The sequence below is a fragment of the Macrobrachium rosenbergii genome, chromosome 27 (genome assembly GCF_040412425.1).
Source record: "Macrobrachium rosenbergii isolate ZJJX-2024 chromosome 27, ASM4041242v1, whole genome shotgun sequence".
Classification (NCBI taxonomy): Eukaryota; Metazoa; Arthropoda; class Malacostraca; order Decapoda; family Palaemonidae; genus Macrobrachium; species Macrobrachium rosenbergii.
In genome coordinates, this window is record NC_089767.1 from 16881154 (window position 1) to 16906725 (window position 25572).

At 35.0% G+C, this 25572-nt stretch overlaps 1 long non-coding RNA gene across 1 annotated transcript; it reads right to left on the bottom strand.

Annotated features, from left to right (window-relative positions):
* Nucleotides 1-7961: 7961 nt before the first annotated feature.
* On the bottom strand, nt 7962-23535 carry LOC136853445 (uncharacterized). Its single transcript, XR_010857459.1, has 5 exons — nt 23380-23535; nt 13673-13776; nt 10774-12966; nt 9314-9580; nt 7962-8653 (listed from the first exon to the last, which is right to left on the bottom strand). It is a non-coding gene; the product is annotated as an uncharacterized lncRNA (long non-coding RNA).
* Between the last annotated feature and the right edge of the window lie 2037 nt (nt 23536-25572).

The following is a 25572-nucleotide window of genomic DNA, read 5'->3' on the forward strand; positions in this document are numbered from 1 at the left end:
AATACTTCCTGAATCCGAAATTACAGTCAGCCAATTTTTTTTCTTCAATCCGAGACATGTTTCAAACACCAGCAAGAACCCAGATAATATTAATAAAGATGAATCCTGATTCTACCATCGTTCACCAAAACGACAGTCCAAATTATCACGAGCAAAGCCTAAAGTCTAAACTTAACTTTCATTAAGAAATTTCTGAATACCAAGCTCAGCTGTCACCAACACATTGCTGAATACCAAAGTCACTATCACCAACGAATTGCCGAGCATCATATTCACCATCAACATTTAGGATATAAACCACGTCATCACCATATAACATCTGCATACCAGACTGTCACAAAAAACTGTAATTAAATGTCCAACGCCACTACCACGAACTAATTGTGATAGTACTCTATGCTCCACTGCCACAAACCAGACTTTTTCTTAGTCCAAACTTAGACCATCACAGCCTACTGTAAATCCCGCATACTAACTGAATAAAAAAAAATGCGATCATGGTTTAGCATTAGTAATCGCAAGCTAGACATTATCATGGTTTCCCATACACCAAAATTTACCAAAGCAAACTAAACAGAAGCACAACTCTTAACATTTGCCAAATTTATTTTCAACAACGCTCTATAAACTCCAAGCTTCAGTCTTCAACATATTCCAGAACTTTACTATCTTCAACTAATTTCAAAGTATCACTAGCCAGAACTTGATTAAAATACAAACCACCATTATGAAAAAATACCTCTTTAAACCCAAACTACATATCTCAAGTAGGCTCCTTGAATTAAATTACTATGTACAGTTAACTTCAACTTTTGTAATAAAATTTCAGAAGATCAGAACTCAGGAAACATCTAAACAAATCCATTGACATCTGAAAAGGTAAATTGCAAGTCAAAGTAAAACCAGGAAAATTACTAACCCACATCATGACCAGTGTCTTAAGATCAGGGACATCTCATGTTACCATGACTAGTTGCTCCTGCTAAAACCATTTTAGAGCAACGAAAAAGCTACACCGGTTATACATCGAAATGTACACAGTGCAATAAAATCAGGTCTCTTAAGACTCATTCACTCAGGGGCATGCATTTCCAATTCTAAGAGCCAACACACAGCTCAGTAAACCAATACATCTCTTTCATAGTCTACAAACTTCAGAGGTAACCTATGAACACCTAAATTAACTATCATAAACTGACTTTAAAAATTTTTTAAATTGACGTTAAGGTTTCTGTAACTTCTGTAAGGAAAGGGCAGCTAGCTTCTCTGCTGCACCTAATTTATCTAAATCTTACCAAGCTTTCGTTTGGAACATTTTCATATCAATTAAGACTTCCATTAGAAAGATAACCTTAAAACGAGGACAGTTTCCTCATCCCATCAATGACAGGGAAAACCACTGCACTTGGATTCATATTCTACGTTCAGTGAAGCCTGGATATGACCTCAAAGAGCCCAGCCTCAATATCATAGCATGCCTGTTGTTTAGGCATTTGGTGAGGGTATAATAATCTTTTCAGTGTATCATAGGCCACATTATTACACGTTACACTTGTCCAGTTGCTTCATTCTGTCAATTTTAGGCTAAAGACTTAGATCAAAAATTCTCGCAGGATTAATTACTGCCGATGTCATGAACTTGCAAGATTTCTCACACAGACTTCTAAAACTGGCCATCGCGGTATTTATCCCTTCTTTATTTCAAATACACGAATGAAACGGCCCAAGACGAGAAGGTGTTTAAGCCCCAAGCTGGTACCCCCTTTTGAAATGACGGCATGTGCCCGAAATTTAACTAAAAGTATTGTCATTTACTTGACCAAAAGGATGACTTTCAACTTTTCAGATGTTCTAATAGACTTACTTTACATATTTTTAAGACATCTGGCAGGATATAAATGATATTCAGTACTTGAAAATAACCTTGTCAAACATTTTCATGTAAACTACCTTCCCAAACAAACAAGCTTTCTAATCTTGGTAAATGATGCTTTATAAGTTAGCATTTATCATATTATATCGCCAAATTTACGTGAGCTTGGCCAGGGAACAGTATTTTAAACAAGAGAATCTATTGATTAAATTATAGATAAAATATGACAATTGACAAAAAAATTTCCCCCATAAGTCATACATACAGAGTATTTTTGCACCCAACTATACTAAGTAATTTTAGTTAATTATCCTTTATGAAAATGAGTAAATCTTATATATAGATATCTCTGAAGCAGACCAAATAATCCTATCAACAATTTGTTACAAGTAAATTTATACACAGCTCTAAGGCAAGAATTATATCGGATACAAAGCCATTCAGTGGCTAACACATTCGAAAATATATATATCATAATCACATGTCTATTGCTTATCTCTCGTTAACTACGAGATTAAATAAAAAAAACTCAAATTCTGTAATAATACATGGGAGAAAATCCTATACAAAATCTCAAAGCAAGGTGAAGACAAAATGTCGAAATGTAAAATCCATAGATATTCTGACATGTTATTCATAGAAAAATGAACTAAGGGTTGTTTTGGATATTTTACATCGTTGGATAAAACATTCTGGCAGTAAAATCTCCAGATCTTTAGATGCTACATGTCAAGTAAACATTTACCAAACTACGAAATCAGCGCCATAAGACAGAACCTCAGCAAGGCTTGTCTCAGCAGCAGCCTTACCAAACCCTCCCTGGACTACCTGCTCATAATAGTATTGACATTTGAAAGAGCCAAACTTTCTTCACTAGTGACAAAGAAAATCGGAATACACCTGGGAAAGCACAGGAGGGATGTATGTAAGACTATATCACCATCTCCGCAATCAGCCGTCAGCTCAGAAAACAGCCCCTGAGTCGGCTCCAAAGTTGATAACTGACTGCTTATACCTCTTGCTGAGATCACTCCCTCCCAGGGGCACTGCAATGCTGACCCCAAGGAGTCCTTTATTTTAATTCTTTCCAGTGTCTACAATATTTCCAATTTCTATGTACGGTACACAATGTATATAATGAGGACTTCTGTACTTCAGCCTCATAAGTTCCTTAATAATGAACAATAAGGCATACAGTACTGATAATCTCTACAAGTTTAATCTTACTGTTTAAAGACTCTGTTCTAGTTCTCACTTTGTCTTCAGTACCAAAAGCCTCCCTTTTTAAAAATTATGAAGAAAATGGAATGCCCAACTTAATTTATGGCATAAAACATGATCTACTCAAAATCTGACACAAAACCTGAGAATTTACTTAAATAATTGGTGACGAAGACAACTTTACAGCCAAAGATTTACTACTATATCATTTCTTGACAACCTCAGATCCAAATATCTATTATTATGGACCAACTGGAGAGCAGCTATTAGTGTGTTGAGAGTGGACAGATACGAATGTTGAGAGTGAAAATGTTCAGCGTGGCACAAATAAGTGTTCTTGGTCCATGTGAAGGGACGAAACAGCAAAACCACCTTAATAGAATACAGTGTGCGTAGAGGGTTTCAACAAAGCATTTGGTTTACAAGAGTTTCCTAGCAAAGTATGCAAAGTGTGCATTGATGATTCTAATCATGTACAGTGTATAGGATGCTTCAGCAGTGAATGGAGTGTGAAACAATGCTTCGGAGAAACATGTAAAGACTTCAGCAAACCACAAAGTGTGCAGGGCTGCTCCTGCACTGCAGTGAAGGATGCTTCAAAGTGTATTAATGATGAAGGAAGCTTCAAAGGGTGTAAAGCAAAGAGGGTCACTGCAGTAAAATTATTATTATTATTATTATTATTATTATTATTATTATTATTATTATTATTATTATTATTATTATTATTATTATTATTATTATTATTATATTTAAACAGTTTAATCAGACTATTGAGTTAACATTCTTAATTCTAACAGGGTTGGCCCAAAGGGTATGTTCTCAGTTATCTCATAAATTTATATATTGCAATTTCTTAAAAATTTAATAACTGAAAAACTGAAAATGTTCGAGACTTTGACAAACTTCCCCACAAGGAGACTTAAGTGAGAGAGAGAGAGAGAGAGAGAGAGAGAGAGAGAGAGAGAGAGAGAGAGAGAGATCAGGACTTCTATTACAGAGCAAAAGTGTGCAATTATGTAGCTTTCAAGTTTTGTTGTAGATAAGCAAAGTGTTTGTATGCTAAAGTTAGTACACTAGACTTTAGAAATGCCCTTGAATGAGTAGTGTGTTCCTTTAAGTTCACAAAGAAAGTCCAGCAAGGATGGACGGGCAAAAAAATGTTGTAGAAGTAGAAACAATTTCTAGGCTGTTTACGTTAATTCAAAAAATCTCTCAACCCTTGTGTCCTTTGCTAAACACTACAAAGAATTATCGCTACTTTATGTTACTGTAGGTTTCGGCAAAAAGTGACAAATAGGTGTGTAGCCCTTTGTACTCAGATTAAAAAAAATTCTCAAACTTACGTCATATTGGTCACATGGTATAACCAAGAAGTGACCAATATGTTGTTGTTACAATTTTATGGAATTATTTATGGTGCCATGAGAGTTTAACTCAATTTTACTCTTGCTTTATCGTGCCAAGAGACTATTAAAATGACCCTAATTAATATCATAGCTAAATATAGTGGCGAGACATTGTGAGAACTGAGCAAGAAGCTGAAACACAGAAGTCCTTGCACAAAACCAATGTACACAATTCGGTATTACAATAGTTTTCCCGTCACTCAAGTTTTAGATTTGAACAAATACAATTAACTGAATCTTGACTTGACCATATTACTGAAAGTCAATGGGAATCACATGGTACAAGTTAACACTAAATTATTAAATCACTATCTTAACCTAAAAAAAAAAAAAAAATCTCCATAAGACACGTGCATTGGAAATTCTAAATGTTCAAAAACCATAACTCATAAATAATAAACGCGAACTTCCCAAATATTTTACGTTTACAAAGCCACAAGCATCTCAAGATATATCTTGTTAAAACGTGACTACAGACATTATCCGATTTAGTTCCGAAGCTGAGACAGAACTCTTCTGTTAAGATTTTACTTATGATAACTCTTCGAAATTTCATTGTTGCCTGAGATGACCTATACTTTATGTGGTAACTTGCTTACATGGCTTCATAGTGAGTCATTTTTACAATAAAGATCTATAATATAAATATATATATATATATATATATATATATATATATATATATATATATATATATATATATATATATATATATATATATATATATATATATATATATATATATATATATACAAAGTACAGTACTTCCTTACATGACTTCATTGTGAGACATTTTTACAATAAAGATTTATACTTCATTACTTTGTTTCATAGTGAGTCATTTTTACAACAAATACAACTATAAAAAAGCCTCCCTGATTATCAAATATCTTCCCTTTACGTTTCATCACTTCAGTCTCTTCCACTTTGTTGTTCAACTTTTTTAACTTAACCTTGCTCCAATTAATATCTTTCATGGAAAATCAATCCCCCTATGAGGCTTGCTTGTCTCACAAAACAAATTAAGAATATTGGTTAATTGAATAGCTACCAACCAAATAGCCATGAAGCCCACTAAGAAAGGATCTTCCCTTTTGTAACAAAAGTCAGGAAAGTATTTAACGGTCTGCTGAAAAAATATCAATGACTAGTTCTAAAGATAATTTTAAACTTTCCAGAAAGTCTACCTATCAATGTGCATCAAGACAAATAACTCTTTTCATAACTGAGAATGCCTATTAATTCATACACTAAATATATCCTTGTCAAACTTTCCTTAGAGAGCACATTCGAATTTACTTATTCATAGACCTAAAGCAACATTTTGAATTTGAATTTGAGTATACTTATGGATTCATTTACCTATAATATTATATTCAGAAAATCCAAATCATCCTTAAATGCATGCAAGTTGATTGATAAGTTATTTACCTAAAATACCAATGTCAGCAGTGACACTCTCGTCTTAAAGCAGCACTTTGAAATTCTGAGATTACTTATTAAATCATTATCTACAACACTTGAAATAAAGCTTTCAATTTGAAACCTTCACATCACCGCAGTGTCTTGACATATGCAGAGATGCCATGATGATAATGGCCTTGATAAGATACTTTCCCATATTAACAGCATTAACTTTTAATTGATTCAGCTTTGATGCATGATGCGTTATCATCATGGCAAGCTTTGTACAAAGTTCAGATTTGACAATTGTGACAACAGTGTCATTAAATTAAAGGTTAAACTGATAAACTAAATTCTGAAATAATAAACTAAATTCTGAAATATATCTTATCTTAAGAGTGTAAATTTGTAAATGCTTCAGGCCAATTTCTCCTTCTGAATTCGATAACTTAAGATTTACAGTAAAAGCACCAATGTTTGCATAATATTACAATAACACAAGACCTCGAAGCCATTACAAATTTAACTCTAAAGAAACTCTGATGTAAATCAATTATTGAAATAAACTATGGATGAAGGCGACAAGAACTATAAGAAAAGCTTCAATCCAAGTACCTACTACTGTATCATGGAAGCTAGTTAAGAATATTTAAAGACTTATTGACAAAAGAATATATGAAAAAGTCACCTACCGCAAATATGTATTTTAAAGAAATTCATACCTCACAGGATTTATTACACAAAAATGTTCCTAACTATACTGACCACTACGAAAATATTCCACACCTAAGTAAAAATGAATCCTTTTAATCAATGAACGTTTTGATATTGATCATACGCAAACATCAGAAAAATGATTGAAAATCTGAAAAAACTACTATTATTCTCGTGCTAATCTTAAACCAAAGCAAATATGCACTGAAGAATGACCTACTTGATACTGAAAATCAAATGTTAATAAAAAAAAACTATCCTTAAATATATGTGACTCATTCATATAGGATAGTCAAAATGTAGCCATGACTATACTCAAAATGTAGCCATGACTATCTAATAGCTAAAATTGCACTGATATGAAACTAATTTTAATATTCTGTCAATTGAAATATCCTCAACTACCTGATACCTGATAATGAACTAACAAGAATTATAGGCAAAAAATTATGTATCCTGATATGTAACCCGGTTATTTGATAGCTGATATTACACTGCTAGAAAATTCAAATGACAACTATGTACCCTAGGACAAGGCTATATTAAACTTTTAAGAGGTTCAAGTACAAAAAAGTAGGTATCGCGAAACAAGCTAGGTTTTTCGCTAGCCGATATCTTGTTAAAAAAAATCTATCCTGATGCATGTAAAATAGCTAATATCGAATAAGAAAATTAATTACATATAATTTAGAAACACTGAGCTATACCACTGTTGTCAAACTGATAATAGGTTCAAGTAAAAACCAAATTACGTATCCAGGATCATAGTGAACTACGTGATAACTGATATTAAACTAATGGGAGCTACTTTAAAAAAAATATGCATACTAAAAATACTGAGCTGCCTGATAGCCAATTTTATAAAAACACTATTTATCTTGGTAAATTAATGAATCTTATTGGAAAACACTATTTATCTTGAAACGTGCTGAAGTCTTTCCCATTAAATTAATGAATCTTACGTAAAAATATACTGTTTACGACGTTCGACACTTCTGACGTCTTCAGAAATTATTTCTGACTTACTGACGAAGTATATCCGACGGAAGAAATATGGCCCCAAAATGGCTAATCATAATTTGAGATGTAAAACATAATAATGCTATTTTTCAATGATAAAAAGTTATTTTTGATTTTCGATATGTTCCGGCTTATATTTATATATATATATATATATATATATATATATATATATATATATATATATATATATATATATATATATATATATATATATATATATATATATATATATATATACATACATATATATATATATATATATATATATATATATATATATATATATATATATATGTATATACTGTAAATATGGCTGATGGAAAATTTAGTGGAAATTAAACTTTATATCCTGAAATATGTTAAACTAACTGACGGGAGATATTCAAGTGACTGGAAGAGTTTGCAAGAAAACTACGTATCCTAGAACAGGCTGAGCCATATGTTAGCTGATATTAAAGTTATGAGAATTCTGAGTAAATCATTTTAATAGGTAACATCAGACCGATTCGAGTAAGTATAAAAAGATCCCTGTATCGTGAATAATACTAAGCTATCAGATGGCTAATATCAAGTTGAGAAGACACGAACGTTGAAAATGTATCCTGAATTACTGAATTACAGCTCATATGATAGACTACTATAGCTACCACAGTATTTTGAAACTACAAGAAGCAAAGCTGAACCCTACTAGACTTTGGGTTAACAGGAAATGTTATGACCTGATAAACTAAAACATGCACAATCAAATATTTTTAACTCTATCCTGGTTTTGATAGTCGAAGGAAGTAAGATTATAATCTCTCTCTACCAAAAGATGACTCTTTCCAACATTCATGTCAATGGGACCATATTTTTCTACTTCATCCTTATCATCAGCACAGGTGAGCATTGTAGGAATTTGATAAGCAAAACTAGGTTCTATTCAACAGTAGATATTTGTGGAATCCCAAGGCATCATTGGTGTCGATTCTACTTGTTCCACTGAGGCTTGCAGGCTTTGGACACTTCCCTGAAGAGATGAGGAAGGAGGTAATGACTTCATGCTAAATTACGATCTTTTGGCTGACGGGGTATTGAGCTCAGAGAAAAATCGTATAACCAGGCCACAAGTATCCTATACTTAGGCCCCTTCCTTTAACAGGGCGCAGATGGGACAAGGAGTTTCTAAGACTATTTTTAAGATGTCTTTTAATAAAGGCACCATAAGAAACGAAATTTTATTTGGTATCAGCTGTAGTGAATATTATGGTACTGCTATAACTGAAAATCGGACTGCAATGCAAATTTCACTAAAAGTGACCTGGCTTCTTGGCGTAAGTTTTAATTAGCAAATTACAATAAACAGTCGCGTATCTTAGCATTATTAGTATCGTGGTTTTTAAGAAATTTCAACAATTTTACATAGTCAAAATGACTTATTACCAACAATATCCCACCATCTCTGATTTAGATCTTCTAAGTATTCTTACAAGATATTGGCATTGGCAGTCATAAACTTCAATTTCATCTTTCGCTAACTCACTATTTTCATTAATTCGCATTTTTTTTAGTTTCTGTAAAACCAGACCCTCTAAATCAGGAGTTCTGGCTCCATCTGAACAACTCTATCCCACCTGAATAAGAATACATTTTCACGAAAACTTCATTTCGTGTTCATTAAGCAACTTACCTTTACTACACAACTTCGTTTTATTTTTTCAAAGGTCGTCCATTGTTTCCTTCAAAAAACTTGCTTGGTGTAGATTACCAGGAAGGGCAAGAAACTAACTGATGACATCATGGAAAATTGAAGTCTTTTTGCTTGCGGGGTACCAAAATAAGGAATCGCTTCGCTAACGTTTGGCTTCAGGTATCCTGTGTATGTCTCTATTACTAAGGAGGCCAGAGATGGAGTCTGTCTTTGTAGGAGCTGCACTGTTTTGTCAAGGACATCTGTCTGAAAATCCATTTTATTTTAGTAATAACTTGTATTCAAGTAATAAAAAAATCAGTCTATAATGCAAATTTTGCCAAAGGCACAGAATTGGTATTTTATAATTTAATTCTAACTAGTACTTTATAATTTAATTCTAAAGCTATTGGGGAAAGTCTTCCCAATGCATCAAGTTGAGCTGTAAAAAAGTCATCAATAGCTTCAAGGTGAGTTTATTATAGTAACTTGTATTCAAGTAATAAAAAAATCAGTCTATAATGCAAATTTTGCAAAAGGCACAGAATTGGTATTTTATAATTTAATTCTAACTAGTACTTTATAATTTAATTCTAAAGCTACTGGGCAAAGTCTTCCCAATGCATCAAGCTGAGCTGTAAAAAAGTCATCAATAGCCGCAAGGTGAGTTATGTACCTATAGCCATCCTTCTACATAAGGCTATTACATGTTAAGTAAGTTCGCAGTTGGTGTCGTTAAATTCATTAATCCTACTTGCGAGGCTAGCTTATCTTCTCAGTTACCTACAAATACGGTCCTTCTAATGGCTTTTTACATCTGAGTTCTCAAAAGTCAAAGTACCTAGTTCTAACAGGTGCCCATAACTTCTACTAAAATAGTTATAAAAACTTTTTTCTACAGTAATTCCTTCAGCAAGAGAATTAACCTAGCCATTTTTTGTCTCATAAAAGATAAAAATTCTTCCTTTCATGAAATGTCTCGAATGAATGATATGCCTTTTTATTAGTTTATTACATTGTATCATCGGAAATGAGATGTTCATGTGCAAGAGCTCAGAGCCCTTAAGGTGGAAAACAATGCATTTTTCTTACTAAATAACAGCATTGAACCACAACTGGGAATAATCAAACACCTCGAAGCGAAACAACTCCACTTCAGCAATTAATGTTATTTCGTATTTTTTGAACAGTCCACACCCAGGATCAAATTTCCTTCAAAGTCCTTCATTTTAGTTATTTCAGAAATTCACTGAACATGACCATGTTAGTTGTACAGTAAACACTAGCTTTCAACTCTTGGTTCTTTTAGCACTGCTGCTCATGGTTTACTATATTTCCATAATTTCCTATTCCTGTAATCACATTCGCAGAATAACGAGGATCTTAAGTATTACAACCTATCTAAATGGTCTCATAAAAAGCTATAACACAATTTCATACAAAAATACTTAAAGACTCACCCATGGTAATCCAAGTTTTGATGGAATAACCCAATAGTAAGGTTTCTCTCTTCCTGTTTGTTTACAGGAATCCCTCCTATAAGCCCTTGTTTAGTTCATCAATCAGGTCCTCTAGCCAATTTTCGTTTATTATTTCCTTGAAAAACTACTTCAACGGTGCCATAAAAACTGTCTGGTATCTCCTTGTTTCTACATATCTTTAGCTATTGGACCAACCTATTGAATAGTCTCGTGCCTCATGCTTAAAAGATTAATTTTTCTACCATCGATATTGCAACCTGGTTCCACTATTTCTCATTCCTCCACGATCCTATTTGTTGACATACTTGAAAGCAGTTAACTAAAGGCGATTCATAAATATTTCTCCAGTTTTCTTGCTTCATATTTCCTAGTTGCGGCAGGAGAGTAAACTCCTACACCACCTGTTCATTTCTGTCCTTGGCATATAATTAGATTCATGGGCAGCCGGTAACATTTCTTTAATTTCTAATTTTTTATGCTCTTATTTACTCTGGTTTCCATTGTTAGTATTAAATAGTTCTCACTGGTTGACAGTTAAAAAGTTTATTCTGTTTTAAGACTGTTTCCACGCCCTTGTTTTCTTAAAACTTTGTCTATTTTCTTATGAAAGGTGTTCAATGAAATAAAATGCAATTTAAGTTGCAATTATGATCTCTCAGCCTATGGTCTTTCCAACACTTTTCATGTATTCCATCTGTTTTAGTACGTAGTGTCTGTCATTGGCTAGGGAATTTCACCTTAACACACTTCCAGTCATGGCAATGTGTGTGTAAATGGCAGGAGTAATTATGGTCCAGGCCTGTTAGATATTTCCCTAGCTATCAACTTACCAGCAGATTAATGGCCTGTCACCTCCAATGAATGCCTGATGCCAACCAGTGTCTTACTGTTGCACCGCACAAGGAGGTATTGATTCTTAAATCATTGGCACACTGTAGAAGGGTTTATCCACGGTGGTGAGATCCACACTAGTTGCCACTGTCACCCTTGGGCGGAGGGGGGTAATGAGCCCTTAAGATAAAGCCTCAGATAGCAGCATGATATCCACTAGGGAGGTATGTGTTTGGGACGAGTTGGGGAGGTGACACCCATGCTAGCCATCCCCAGCTCGAGTCATGTTGGTTGTAAAAGTTTGTCCGCAGTTAGTGGTCTTGAATCTCCGAGCACTCCGCTTTTTGTGTTTGGGATCCACAAGCCTTCGGGAAGAGTTGCCATCCTATTGTGAGACCATGAAGCTGTGGGTTTCTGTTGGGTGCCCTCCAATCAGTACCTTGCCTTCACCAGCCAGTGATGGAGAGAATTTGCCCTACACCAATATCCATCTACTCTTCTGGGGTTTGCTTTACTTGATTGCCAATGGGTAGTGGGGGGTGTACTCGGTGAGCCAGGCAGTGTAGGTCTTCGACACTGGGTGTATGGCTTTCTATGAATGAGACTTAATTGTGGTTGTCAATGTTGAGTGTACCCCTAGCACAGCTAAGCCACCTATCCAGTCTTGTGGTGTGATGAACCTGGGGTTTCTGTACATCCTTGATAGGTTCATGATGCAAGGGGGATACCCGACTCTGTCAGGTACCCAAGTGGCTCCTCTTCCTATTAGTGGCATGCATGAATGGATTAATGAGATTCCAAGTGTTCCTAACTACAATCCAGCCAGCCCAAAAGCAGGATAATGGGCCTGCACACTGCAGCAAAGAAACAAAATCCTGTTAAGTTTGACTCGAGCCTGATATTGCAGACATATCAGATGCGTAGGAGGTGGCATGACGTGTGGTTGGCAGTGAAATATCATTAATCAAATTATTCCCATACTCACTAGGTGAAGTGGAACTAGAGCCTGGCTCCTAAACTGGACTGAACAGCCAAGCCTTCGTGGAAGCTGTTCTGGGCCGATGAGAATATCGGGTGGGGGGTTTTTACTTAGCACTTAGAGCCTGGTACACCTGATTTCTACGTTCTTCATTTATATATGGAAACAATGATAATTCTCCATGTCACCTTTCTTGATTAATTTACTTACATATGATCTTCATTTACTTTATCATAATTGAGATATCTCCTTTTCCTTCCATTTTAAGCACCTGTAATTTTTGCTGTTGTCTTCCTCCCATAATTCATCAGAATACTTAATCATGTAGTTTTCTTTAACTCAAATGTAACGTAGCAATAAACCTGCAACGGAAAAAAACTCTATAGGAAGCAATACTTACTTGTATATGAAATATAGCCTAAACCTTCCCCTAATGAGTTTACCTACATACCCCTTGACATTAAGGAGAGTATTAAGAAATATAAGTAATATCAGTTTTTAAAAAATGGGAAAAAATCTAAGTGCAGTCTGTATTGTAAAATTAATATGCATAAGGGCGGATAACTCATAAACGTTAATTATATGTTTAAAAGGGCAGCCTGGAATATCATTTGTAAAGTCTCAACTCACTGCTACAAATTATCAAACCTAACTCCATTTACAACACAGCATTCATTCTTTTCAAATCAGTTACAGTATTAGACCCATAAATCACAAGAGCAATACCACTTGGGATCAATCAAATAATCGTCCTTATATTTTTATTTCAGGAAATCTTTTAAGAAAATCACCATTTGATGGAATATTGAAAAGCAAAAGGACAAACTATTTCCACCTCATCTAGGATACCTAGGAGGATTCAAGCAATAGACCAGCGTACATTATCATGTGCAATCTTAAAGCTTTAACCTGAACATGTTATCCTCCATTTTACTAAAAACTAGATCATTGAACAAAAAATGAACTACTGCATTCATTCATATCATCGCAATTTTCTGCTATATTGTACATAGCCCATATGCTTCTATAGCACTGATTATGTAAAACACGTAATCCACACGTCCTTACCATTCAGAAGCAATTTGCCACATCATATTGTCGTAGAGGAATGTGAACTTCTAACTGCTTCGTCGTGGATTAAACGTGAGCATCGAGTCAAAATGCCCAGAAACCTAAGAAACAAAAGTTTCATTATTATTATATTACCAAGTAAATTTAACCCTAGCCCTAACAGAGGTCTTAGATCTATCGTACTATTTGGTGGCTTAAGATCTTGGCATATAACGCGGCTATTCAATGTAGTGAATTGATCGGCCTAAACTCAGGTGCCTGTCCTAACAGGAATACTCAGAATACCCCTATGCCTTATACTGTATCTAGATAGAAATTGTCTTGGCATTTTTAAAACTGCTGGGTGTACAATACAGAACGTAAGCAAAGCAATAACAGTACAGAAGCAGAATGGAAGTGTTCATCCTGGAAGACGTGCCATTAAAAACTTCACTGAACTTCGCTTTCAGCTGCGTAATGGAGAACGTGGGTTGTAGGATGCAAAATCAGTATTAAATGTGAATTAATATGATATATATCCTTCAGCCAATACGATGGATATTGAGAAAGGGCAGAAGGTATTCTGATACTTTTTTTACAACTAGATGCTGGGTATCAATTAGCAACGCACTTGAAACCCCTCAAAAACCTGGTTTATCTGGCAATGAATGTCAGAAACGACTCATTCACGAGGAACAACAGTTAATTACCTCCATAAACCAGATGAATTTCTGAGTTATCCACATTACCTAAAAGTACTCCACTAACTCTAAGTTAATAGACAGGCTTTGTAAACAAATCTGAGCTACTGGATGAATATCAATATTAAAATATTCAACGTGACAAATCTTGCACTCACTATCAAACCAGGATCAGATCATGAATGGAATGGGGTTTATTAGGATGTTATCTGAGCACATTAAATAGAGTCGACTGTCCTCTATGTTTAAAAATAAACTTGAAAGAATGCAGTTCCTGACCATAGTCAACTTTGTACTATTTAATATTACACTTCTGGTAAAAAGTTTAGATTTCAGTACTGTGTAAACCTGATTAACTTACTCCTGTCTCAAGGTTCGTACTTCTATTTAAACTATATAATATATAGCCTTCAGGAACGTCAGTGCTTATGGCAAAAATGATTTAAGCATTTTTTTACATCTTCAAGTGTAAAAACTGTGTAAAGAAAGGCCATAGTGATACTACATATAAAACAAATGATGGCAATAAGTGCACAACATATAAAATATATGTGTCAAAGGTGAAAAATAATACGGACCATGGCTTTGACTAATAAACTTCTACGCAATTTAATACAAAAAGAAAGATTTAAAAAAGAACTAAAGACTCTCCTATTCTGCAGGAGCTGCGATACTGACGAGAAAACACTGAAAGACAATTATAAAATAAAAGAAGCACCTTATTTTGAAAACGTACAAGGGCCCGCCAAAGAGGGATTATCCCTGTGGAGGGCTGTACATAAAATCAAACAAAGTGAAACAAAGTGAAAGCGTAAATATACTGGTAATCGATTCAACCCTTGGGTCATCGACAAATTAAGAGGCTTTTTTAGGCTTATCCAACTAGATATAAAATATTTACCTGTTTTAATAGTTTACTACTACCTTATCGTGATGGCTGAATAGCATTCTACCTCGAAAACAGTTCCCCTTTTTTGATGTTCTAGGGGTTCCTGGTTCCTTCTGAAGTCGTTTCAGTATTCTAAAGCCGATTAGATACAACCCAGTTCGTTTCCATACAACAATTTAGACACTAAAACTGTTTTGTTCAAACATTTATGAGTTTTTTCATCAAAATTGTTGCATTTTTCCTAAGATTTATAGCCGCTCATCCGACATGTACAGAAATATTTATCTCCTACAACTAAATCAAAATTTACAAAATTCAAATGTCTGGTACTTTTTACAGCTCTCATAAATTACTGATTATTTTTTCTGTGTTTTTTTTTTACTCTTGATAATATAGTGATTCTAATTTAATAAAATCTAAACCTACCGCGTTGATTTCGCCAAAAGGCTATCAAAAATTAACTGACGACATTCTTACTCCAGAGTTGAATACCACACTGATTATTTAAAAGCAATACATTTGCAATAACAAGTCACGTAACAAACCTCGGTTTATTGGGGGACATTTCATAGTTCTCTGTTAAGGGATTGGGTTTATTAGTTTACTGAATGTTCTATCTGGATTTAGAGTTTTGAAAAGGAAAAAATTGCTTTGTTACACGTGGTGACGTTAGTAATCAAAAGTATTACTTTTTTTTTTTTATTCATTCACTGAATGCCTTCATCGACCAGTGGAAAGACCTTGAGTAGTATCGAATTGTCTTTAGTTATGTACTGAAACGAATCGAAACGGCTGTAGCCTTGGACCGAAATTTGTCTGTAAACAGAAAATGATCAAGTTAATTACTTAGATGGAAAAAATTTCGATCCAAATAATAATAATTATAAGTGCTTAAGTCTCCAGTTTCAAGAAGACTGGAATCATCTACTTTGGTTATATAGCTATGGGGCAAGGAAAATCACTAACTGCAGTTTGCTGTATTACAAAAATGAGCTATTATTAATAATGAACTCAGCACTGGTTCTAAATTTGTTTCTTCGTGAGATCGGGTAATTATTATTGTTAATCACTTGCCGATATTAAATTGGATCTTGAATTTATTAATGGTCAAGAATCTGAACAATTTGACAAAATCTAATAGAATGGTAGGCTGATCATATTTGTATAAATGGGGACCTTAATTCTCACCCCACATAACAATTTTATAAGGAACTTACTCGCTTCTGTCAAAATCACGCTCTCCGAATTAGCGATGTAATGCTCCTCCCTCCCTCCTCCTATACCTATGCACAAAATAGAACGGACACAATTACAACCTCCTGGCTGGCCCACTGCATCATGTCCCCACAACTTCATGATTCTATTGTGACCTGCAACATTTGCTACGATCTTGCAACGGGCTATGATCACATCCCCTTACAGGTGTCATTCAGTACCCCATCCCTCCCTACCGTGAACTTCCTAACTGGTCACCCACCTGCTGTTAACTGGGATTTTAAAAACCAACAGAAAACCAGATCCTTTAGGGAAACCACGGAAACCAGGCTGCGGTCAATAGCTCAACCGGCAGACGCTTTACTGTGCACCAACCCAAAATGTAGAAACGATCATCACAGAAGAGATCTGAAAGAATTCTATATTCGAATATAATTTCCGCTATGCTTGCCTCCGGATACGAGATCTAAAGGGATACCTTTAGATCTCGTCAAGGCAACTCTCGTAATATACCTGGATGGAATGACTTGGTTAAAGATCTTTATACACATTTACGAGAAATGCTTCTACTGTGGAGGCAAAATGGTAGCCCGAGGGAAGGACACTTTGCACTGCCAATGAGGCAGGCGAGAGCGCAGTTCGAACTTGCCCTTAAGCATTGCAGACTGAATGAAAAGCAACTAAGAGCTGATGCAATGTCTAGAAAATTAAAATCTGACGATTACCCCCATCTTTGGAAGGACATTCAATCCCCAAATCCCAAAATTAAAAAGCTATCACAGAGAGTAGGAGAAGCCATCGGTGACGAGGCTATCGCAAGAATGTGGGGCGATCACTTCAGCACTATCCTGAATTGCATAAACGATCAATTTCATTTCGCCGATCGTATTACGCCAGGTAGCATCAGCGATGCCATAAGCAACTTACCAAATAATAAATCGCCCAGCTGCGATAGTCTGCCTGCTGCAGCTTTCAAAATCTGCCATCCGATAATTTTCATTTTGCTAGCTGCCCTATTCAGTCCGTGCATAATTCACCAGTTTCTCCCAGACTCCCTACTCTTAGTTCATTTAATACCATTAATAAAAAAAAACAAGTTAAAGGATGCAGCTGACCCTGGCAATTATCGCCCGATTGCAATTACTACAAATGCGTCGAAGATACTTGAGTCTGTTCTTCTAGTGAGACTTCTCCCCTTTCTACACACTGCTGACAACCAGTTCGGCTTTAAAGCAAACCACTCAACCGACACCTGCATCTACATCCTGAAAGAACTGCTGAACTATTACCTATCATCAGCCTCTCCTGTTTTCCTATGTTTTGTAGATGTGAGAAAACCATTTGACAGAGTAAACTGCCTGAAACTCTACCTGAAGCTCTTCCTGAAGCTGCGCAAACGAGGCACACCTCTATATCTGATTGTCATTTTATGTTGTTGGTTCTCCACACAGCAATTGTGTCAAATGAGGTAACGTACTGTCGTACACCTTCGGCTTGCTAAACGGGCTCCGGCAAGGGGGCATTCTCTCTCCATACCTGTTTAACACGTACACAGATGCCCTGAATGTCAAACTGAACTCACTCCCAATCGGATGCACTATCAGCGAAACAATAATAAACAACCTCTGTTACGCTGATGATATGGTTCTGATCTCCCCATCAGTACAAGGTCTCCAGCGACTCATCGACACCTACTGCCAATATGCAGAGGAATTTGATATCCTATACAACGAAACCAAGACCCAGTCAGTGTATGTCGGTGCTCTCGAGATCGTTTAAGCATATTGCAGAACCACTAATTTTCCTCGGAAATCATCGTTTGGAATTCGTGCATGAATTTCCGTATTTGGGCCACATTATCACGGACGACCTAAAAGATACGGCAGACATAGAACAGAGACGTTGTAAACTATGCGCAACTGGCAACATGATTGCGAGGTTTGCCTTCTGTCACCGAGAAACGAAACTGTTGCTATTCCGCTCGTACTGTACTGGTATATATATATATATATATATATATATATATATATATATATATATATATATATATATATATATATATATATATATATATATATGTGTGTTCCCTTTGGACGAACTATACCCGAGGAGTCCATGAGACGTATCACTGTTATTCACAATGACATTCTGAGACGCCTCACAAACACTCCTCTCTATCACTCAGCCACGCATATGTTCACAGAAAACCGCCTGGATAATTTGAAAATCATTGTGAGGTGAACAATGTCCAGTCTGATCACCCGGCTGAGAAATATCAGCAATTCGCTCATAGAGAGCATCCTAAGCAGTGAGGCAAGAAGAAGATGTAGATTGTGGGAAAGATGGAATAATGAGGCGTCTGTTCCTTAAATGACTTATTCTCTATTTTTGCAATTTTGAAGCGTCATCTCCAGAATCTGTCATTATTATTATTATTATTATTATTATTATTATTATTATTATTATTATTATATTTCTACGTTTCTTGTTATTTTATTATTACTGTGATTAATATCATTGTAGAGTTTTACAATTTTCAATATTCCTATTTAGCCTTCTGGACCTGACTTCAGTAACCATCTAAGGTCCCCAGATGGAAATTAATCGTCTGCAATCTGTATTTGTTATTGTTATCATTTTTAACTTTTTTCTATTATTCTCCATATAATTACTATCATTACCGTAATTATGAATACTTTTTTTCTACTTCTTCAGCAACTGTGTGGATACTGCCGATAATTATTTTTATCATGTTACCTTATGTATATAGACTGTGTGTATTGTATTTGTATATTCCATGTATATGGAGTATACAACCTGAACCGAAATAAAGAATCTTATTATTATTATTATTATTATTATTATTATTATTATTATTATTATTATTATTATTATTATTATTATTATTATTATTTCCTTCATACCCGTTTAAATCTCCAGTGTGTCAAGATCTGGCAGCGTTTATTTCAGCTACTTAATGTAACGAAATATTGCGTACATCAATTCACATAACATGCCTTCACGATAAAAACTAAACAATCGCTCAACAGATTATTAAAATTTTTTAAAGGTATTTCTCCCCAGCCGGATAATCGGTTCACTAAGGAAAAAACGAACCGTTTTCCTTACCGACAGTTTTCCTCGCCGTTGTTCAAAATTCCACAGAGTCTAGGACTAAACAAGGAATGTACAAACATATGACTTAACAATTTAGGTACTTTAGAAAATTGCAGGTATATTTTCATTTTAAAACCCTTATCTATTATCTAGCTACTGATGAAAAATTCTAACTTCACCAACGTCATAACAACTCAGCTTATATCAGAGCGCTTTGCTAGTTAAAATTCAGATCATGCAAGTGAGCGCAAATTTCAGACCTGTTCAAAGTATTTCTCTGTGGACTGGAAACTAACATGGCTGTGGTGACAACTATAATACAGTTACTTGAGTAAGAGATCATTAACTTTTGAATACCTTTGAATACAGACACTTATTAATGACCTACAATGCAAGTCAATGCGACAGTGATCACTATCTGTACAGTTAAGAAAGCAATGTCCTTGGTATCAGGTCTAAGTAGATTTATAAGAGTTATACTCTGATTAAACTAATAACAGGATTAGGGCAACTATTAACGATCTACCTTCTGCTAAAATCTGAAAAAAAACCTTGCCAAAATACAGGTCCCAATTGTATTTACGTTTAGTTCCAAAAACAATTTTAGTGCTATTTTGAGGTACAGCTTCCGACTCTTCCATTTATGTTTAAAAAATTATCTTCATCACCCTATCTCTCAAAAGTTTTCTAATCAAGTTAAAGTCATCGCTAAGATCAAGTAATATTTTCTATTCGTAATGAATTCACCTTCTAATATTTTCATGTCAGATTCTCTCACTAGAGCAATCAAATGCTTTTGAGGAACATTTATGGGATAGCAAGCTTTACCTATCAATAACTGACAAGCTCATGTCTATGGTGTACGATGCAAGAAAATCCTTGTCGAGCTGTATCTTCTGTGTTTATGGTAACGGGAGCTTACAAGAAAAAATTACTTTTTTATGCAAATACATCTGCTACAGGGTCTATAACTAGCTTAATTTGTAGCAGCTAATTTCATCAGATTCTGATACGTTAAGAAATACAGAAACTAACTTTAAGTCCATTTAGTTACAACTGTAGCATACGATACCAAGCATAATATGCTCAAAAGTCTGCTCATTACTTTTGACTTGATAATCTATGCCAATTCATTACTAATCAGGAAATAATGTTGATAAACAATACAGATATGAATAATGATCTAATCGCTTGAAATTGGCGAGCATTCTGTTGAACCTAAAACTGAATATCACCGGTGACTTAAGATACTGTACAAATTAATTAAGAGCACAACCAGAATCGTTCAACAAATGCAGTAACTAACATCTGCCTAATCAGTTAAAGGTGGAAAAAGCTTCGGCAGCCTAAAAAGTAGTTAAAGTTTGAAGACTGGAGCACTGAGTTCAAGTACAGTTCGTAAATTTGTCAGCAAGATAACTAAACCTACCAAAGATCAGTATGCTATTACAAACTCAAGTAATGGCATGCCACTATGCTTCATTTACGGAATGTCCGAGATATCACGGTTAACTTACATTAGTTAACATGTTGAGATATACACTGAGATATAATGAGAGCGAAGGAATTTTCTCAAAGCATGCAAATATTGCTGAGAAGCCTTCTGTAAACCTTCAGTTAAGTAAACTATGAATTTATCATTCCTTTGACCTGCGTGCTGTCGATTAGATAAGCCCAAGTATTTACAGTTAAGCCTAGTGTCTTTACAGTTATGATTAGTAATCTACATTATGTGGAGCAAATATTCAAGGCCTTTTTCTAACGACAATACTCTTCAAAAATGAATCCCTGATGGTTTTCTGCTACCGGCCCATTGCGCCAATAAAAGAAAAAATAATTATCTTACAATATAAAATTTACAGTCCTCAGTATTCTAGGCCACATACGTGTTTCAAATTTTGACTGTCAAGTAATCGAGCCTGCTTACAAAATGAATGAAATGACAGGTCAACTATGCAAAAACGATTATATAGAACAAATATGTTTCTTAAGCACTCGTCGCAGGTTAAAAATCCCACCGGATTCTATTACAAAAGAAGCACGATATACAAGACAACTTGGGATAATACATGATACAGGCTCATGCATCCATTCAAAACATCGTCCAAAAACAGGTGGTTAACCGTGAGTCAATATATTGACTGTGGTTTAACCCACCGGCTACTTACACTAAATCCAGCTCCAAAAAGAACAGCCGATTGTACAATGGGTACACCTTGTTGTAGAGTACCTGGTCTGTTCTTGCATGAGATCAAGATTTCATGAAAAGTTTTGCTGTCTAGTCTTTTATATACGACAACAACCTCCCCCCAACCACACCCAGCACACACAACTACCAGATTTACCTGCAATACACTTTACTATAAAGATACTCAAAACACTACTTTACATATATACTATCAACATAAATAATGGGTATTCTTGTTTAACCATCTATAGTAAAATTCCATTAAATTTTTCACGTTAAATGTGCTGGTGCAATAATTGTCGTCAAATATACCTTAGTGCTCCATTACCAAAAATATATATAAAACTTGAGTAGCACCATCATTCACAGTTTTGCCCTTTTTAGACTGCGACGAAATAAAGAGACCTCTTTTTCAATAATGTCAGTTTCCAGAGAAATTTCATTCTACAGGACAAGTATGAGAATCATGTTGTGAACTGCAAACAAGTAATAGGTTAAGGATTTTCAAGTTTGATTTTGATGCAAACTTAAAAGAGGATGAAAATACGACAATGGTCCTAATATCTGATTTTATAGCAGGGATATGGATGGGAAGATACTTAGGATTTATATAAGTGCTGACCCGCAATTGCTTAAATGGATAAAAAATAAATTTGTAAAAACTTTCATTGTAAATAAAATAGGATTTAAAACTTCTGTTCAAAATGTATTCACGAGTCAATATGTTTGTAATTTAAAAACATATTTAGATGAATAGTAAAAATTGTCATGTAGTGAATATACTTTAATTACTAATTTTATTTACGTAAATATATTATGATGCATATACAATATTACAAACTGTAAGAATTGTAAATGTACATTTTCTTAATAAAAAAAAATTTAGTCATATCATCTTAGACGGAGGACTAATTATTCAGTTGACCCTCGATCGCCATAGCCTAAATGCAAGGGTATAATGACTAATTTTAACAAGTCCTTTCATTACTTTGATACAAGGATTTTATTGGGCCCTGTGTTGTCGGTATTTCAGCCTCCAAATTAGCATAGTACTGTCTAAAATTAGCATAGTACTGTCTAAAATTAGCATAGTACTGTCTAAAACAGCCCCAGAATAAATAGACGAAAGTACGAAGTCACAGAATAGAGCCCATCATAAAATTGCAACATTTTTCACTTTGCGAAGTAATATGGGTACTGCTTCAAATCAAACTTGACCGTAAACTCAGATTAACAGAAATGTTTTTTTTATGTTCTCAGGTAGCACTTTATCCGGCAGGCCTATGCATAATGGAGCTTAAAATTCATAATTTACGTTTATACCGTCAACCTCAGCAGAGGGCATTCCTTTCGTACTATCCTGTTTATAGTCTAAACCTTTCTTTTTCATCACTGTCTTCGTATAGTAATGTTTAAGTCACCACATTTACTTACCTGATCCATGCTAAAGATAATTCATAAACGTTATATTCACTGTCATTTGTCAAGGGTACTTATGGTAATCATCACACTGCAACGCCATACATATTCAGTTGTTTACGTGACTTCGAATACTTGAACACTCAGACACCAAGTCTGCCAATACGAAATGCAATCCACTATACACAACAATTACCTTTGCTCCCCAGCAGGACTGATGATATGAATACCACCAAATGAATCGAATTTACTCGAAAACTTTGAAGGGTTTTAGCCATTGAAACTTGATTGTCCATCCATTCTCAACCTTGCAAGACAGACTGTTACTGTTACACCGTAACCTGGCCGGGCCCCTGGGTAGTCTCGACTGGCCCAGAACCAGGTGAAGAGTTACAATCCATACAATCGCACCTCCGGTGACCTTTTTAAGCCATACAAAAAAAAAAAAAAAAAACAGCGGAGACCTTTGTTGGCTGATGGACTTATGTTCATGAGCGTCAGTTTTTCTTATATCAAATGGACGAATTAAACACATACGGAACCATACATTGTCTCAAAATCATGTCTACAATTTTAACAAAGCGAAAAGCGTCCTCTGAAATTGTCCGAAAGTATATGACAGCTCTTGTGAGATATTTACAAATGAGATCTACTGAAATGTTATTTTTGGAAGTTTTAAGGCACGCTGGTTCACTTTTATTCTAAACATTGATCTCAAAGGGTGAAACGACCAGGTCCTTTTTCAAAAGTTGCAGAAAGTGTTGAGGAGGGCATGGGACTCCCAGTCTCACCCCAAGGAGACTGAAAAATAAGTTCCTGGTTCCATGTCGGGAGAGGACGGAGCAGAATCCTCCCAAAACCTGTTCTATCATCACACTGCCAACTTACGCAACAAATTAGGTCAACGGAAGTCATTCGACTGAAGTGGGTGGCAGCACACACACACAGAAACAAACGCACACTAAATCCTAACTTATTCTCAGTCAGAACCGAGGGAATCCTGGATTTTTCATCAAATCCCAGTCTAAGGGAATACCTGAGGGGCGTGTCTGAGATTTCATCTGCTGATGAAAGGTTATTAAGAATGATTCCACTTGTGATGAAAGAAACAGACCAGCACAAATGCAAAAGGAGCGTGTTTACGTGAGCGCGCGCGTTTAAATTTCCCGTACCTGTGACCTATCAACTACCATCCATGGATCCAACCCACAGAGGAAATGGAGCGAAAGTCGACTCGATTATGTATTATGTATCCACGCCGACCAAGTGGTAGCCAGATGCTCCGTCCGAAGTCAGGATTTCACAACATTCTCTCTCTCTGTCAGCTGTTGGTCGCCCTGGAATGCTATGGGTGTATTCTGGTCACTAAAGAAGAAACTATTTTATTTTATTTTAAGATACCTAAATTTAACATCAATTTATAAACAATTCAGTGTGATAAAATAATACTTTTACATATGTAAATGATGGTCAAACAAATTATTGCGAAGGAAATTAAAAGTTTTCAACAAACTCTCGACGATGCTTCTGGTAACAGAATCGTCCCTTGGCTCCGAAGGATGCAACATTACCAACATATAAAGAAGCTGTAAAATGTCAATATAAAAATTAATAATAAAAAATTCTCAGCCTCAGTCCCTGAGGAAGAAACGATTTGTAATTATTCTTTAGTTTTCATTTCTATAACTAGCACATTATGCAAAATATTGCCCAAGAGCTCAACAACATAAATATGTAAGTGATGGTGTTCCTGACTTTTCAGTGACCATTCACTGTAAACCTGAGGATTCTTTGCTATTTCACTCGGGTCAAAGCATAAAAGATTTAGATATATCGTAAAGATAAAATAAAACTTCATAAAATAACACATTTCAATTAAAATTTTTCGCTAATAATGTTTCTCAAGTTTTGTAAAATCACGAAAAATGTAAAAAAAAAAAAAGACGTCATATTCAAATTCGGCGGGTATTTGTATGTCAGAATAGCCAGCGTTAAAATCTTTGATATACTCTGAAAATGTGAAGGAGGGCTAACATATTTACCATTAACAGCCAGTATTACTCTTGTAAAAAGAAGTATTTTCTCCCTATGCATAAAATGATATATTATCCAGTTTTCCATAGAATATACAGTTTTAAATAAAATTGTCATAGTCACCAGTTTCCTTCTTTGGCTAAATTATTTATCATATTTACGACTGACATATTTGTTACACTCTTATTCCACAAGACTTTAATACAAGACTATGCTCCAATTGTAATGCATCCCTGAAAAAAATTGACCTTTATATGGCTACGAGAATATTAACATTAAAATTTGTATCTCATTGTTACTCACTTATATTTCTTTTAGGTTACCATTGTTGTAGACACTTGCATGTCCTAAGTAT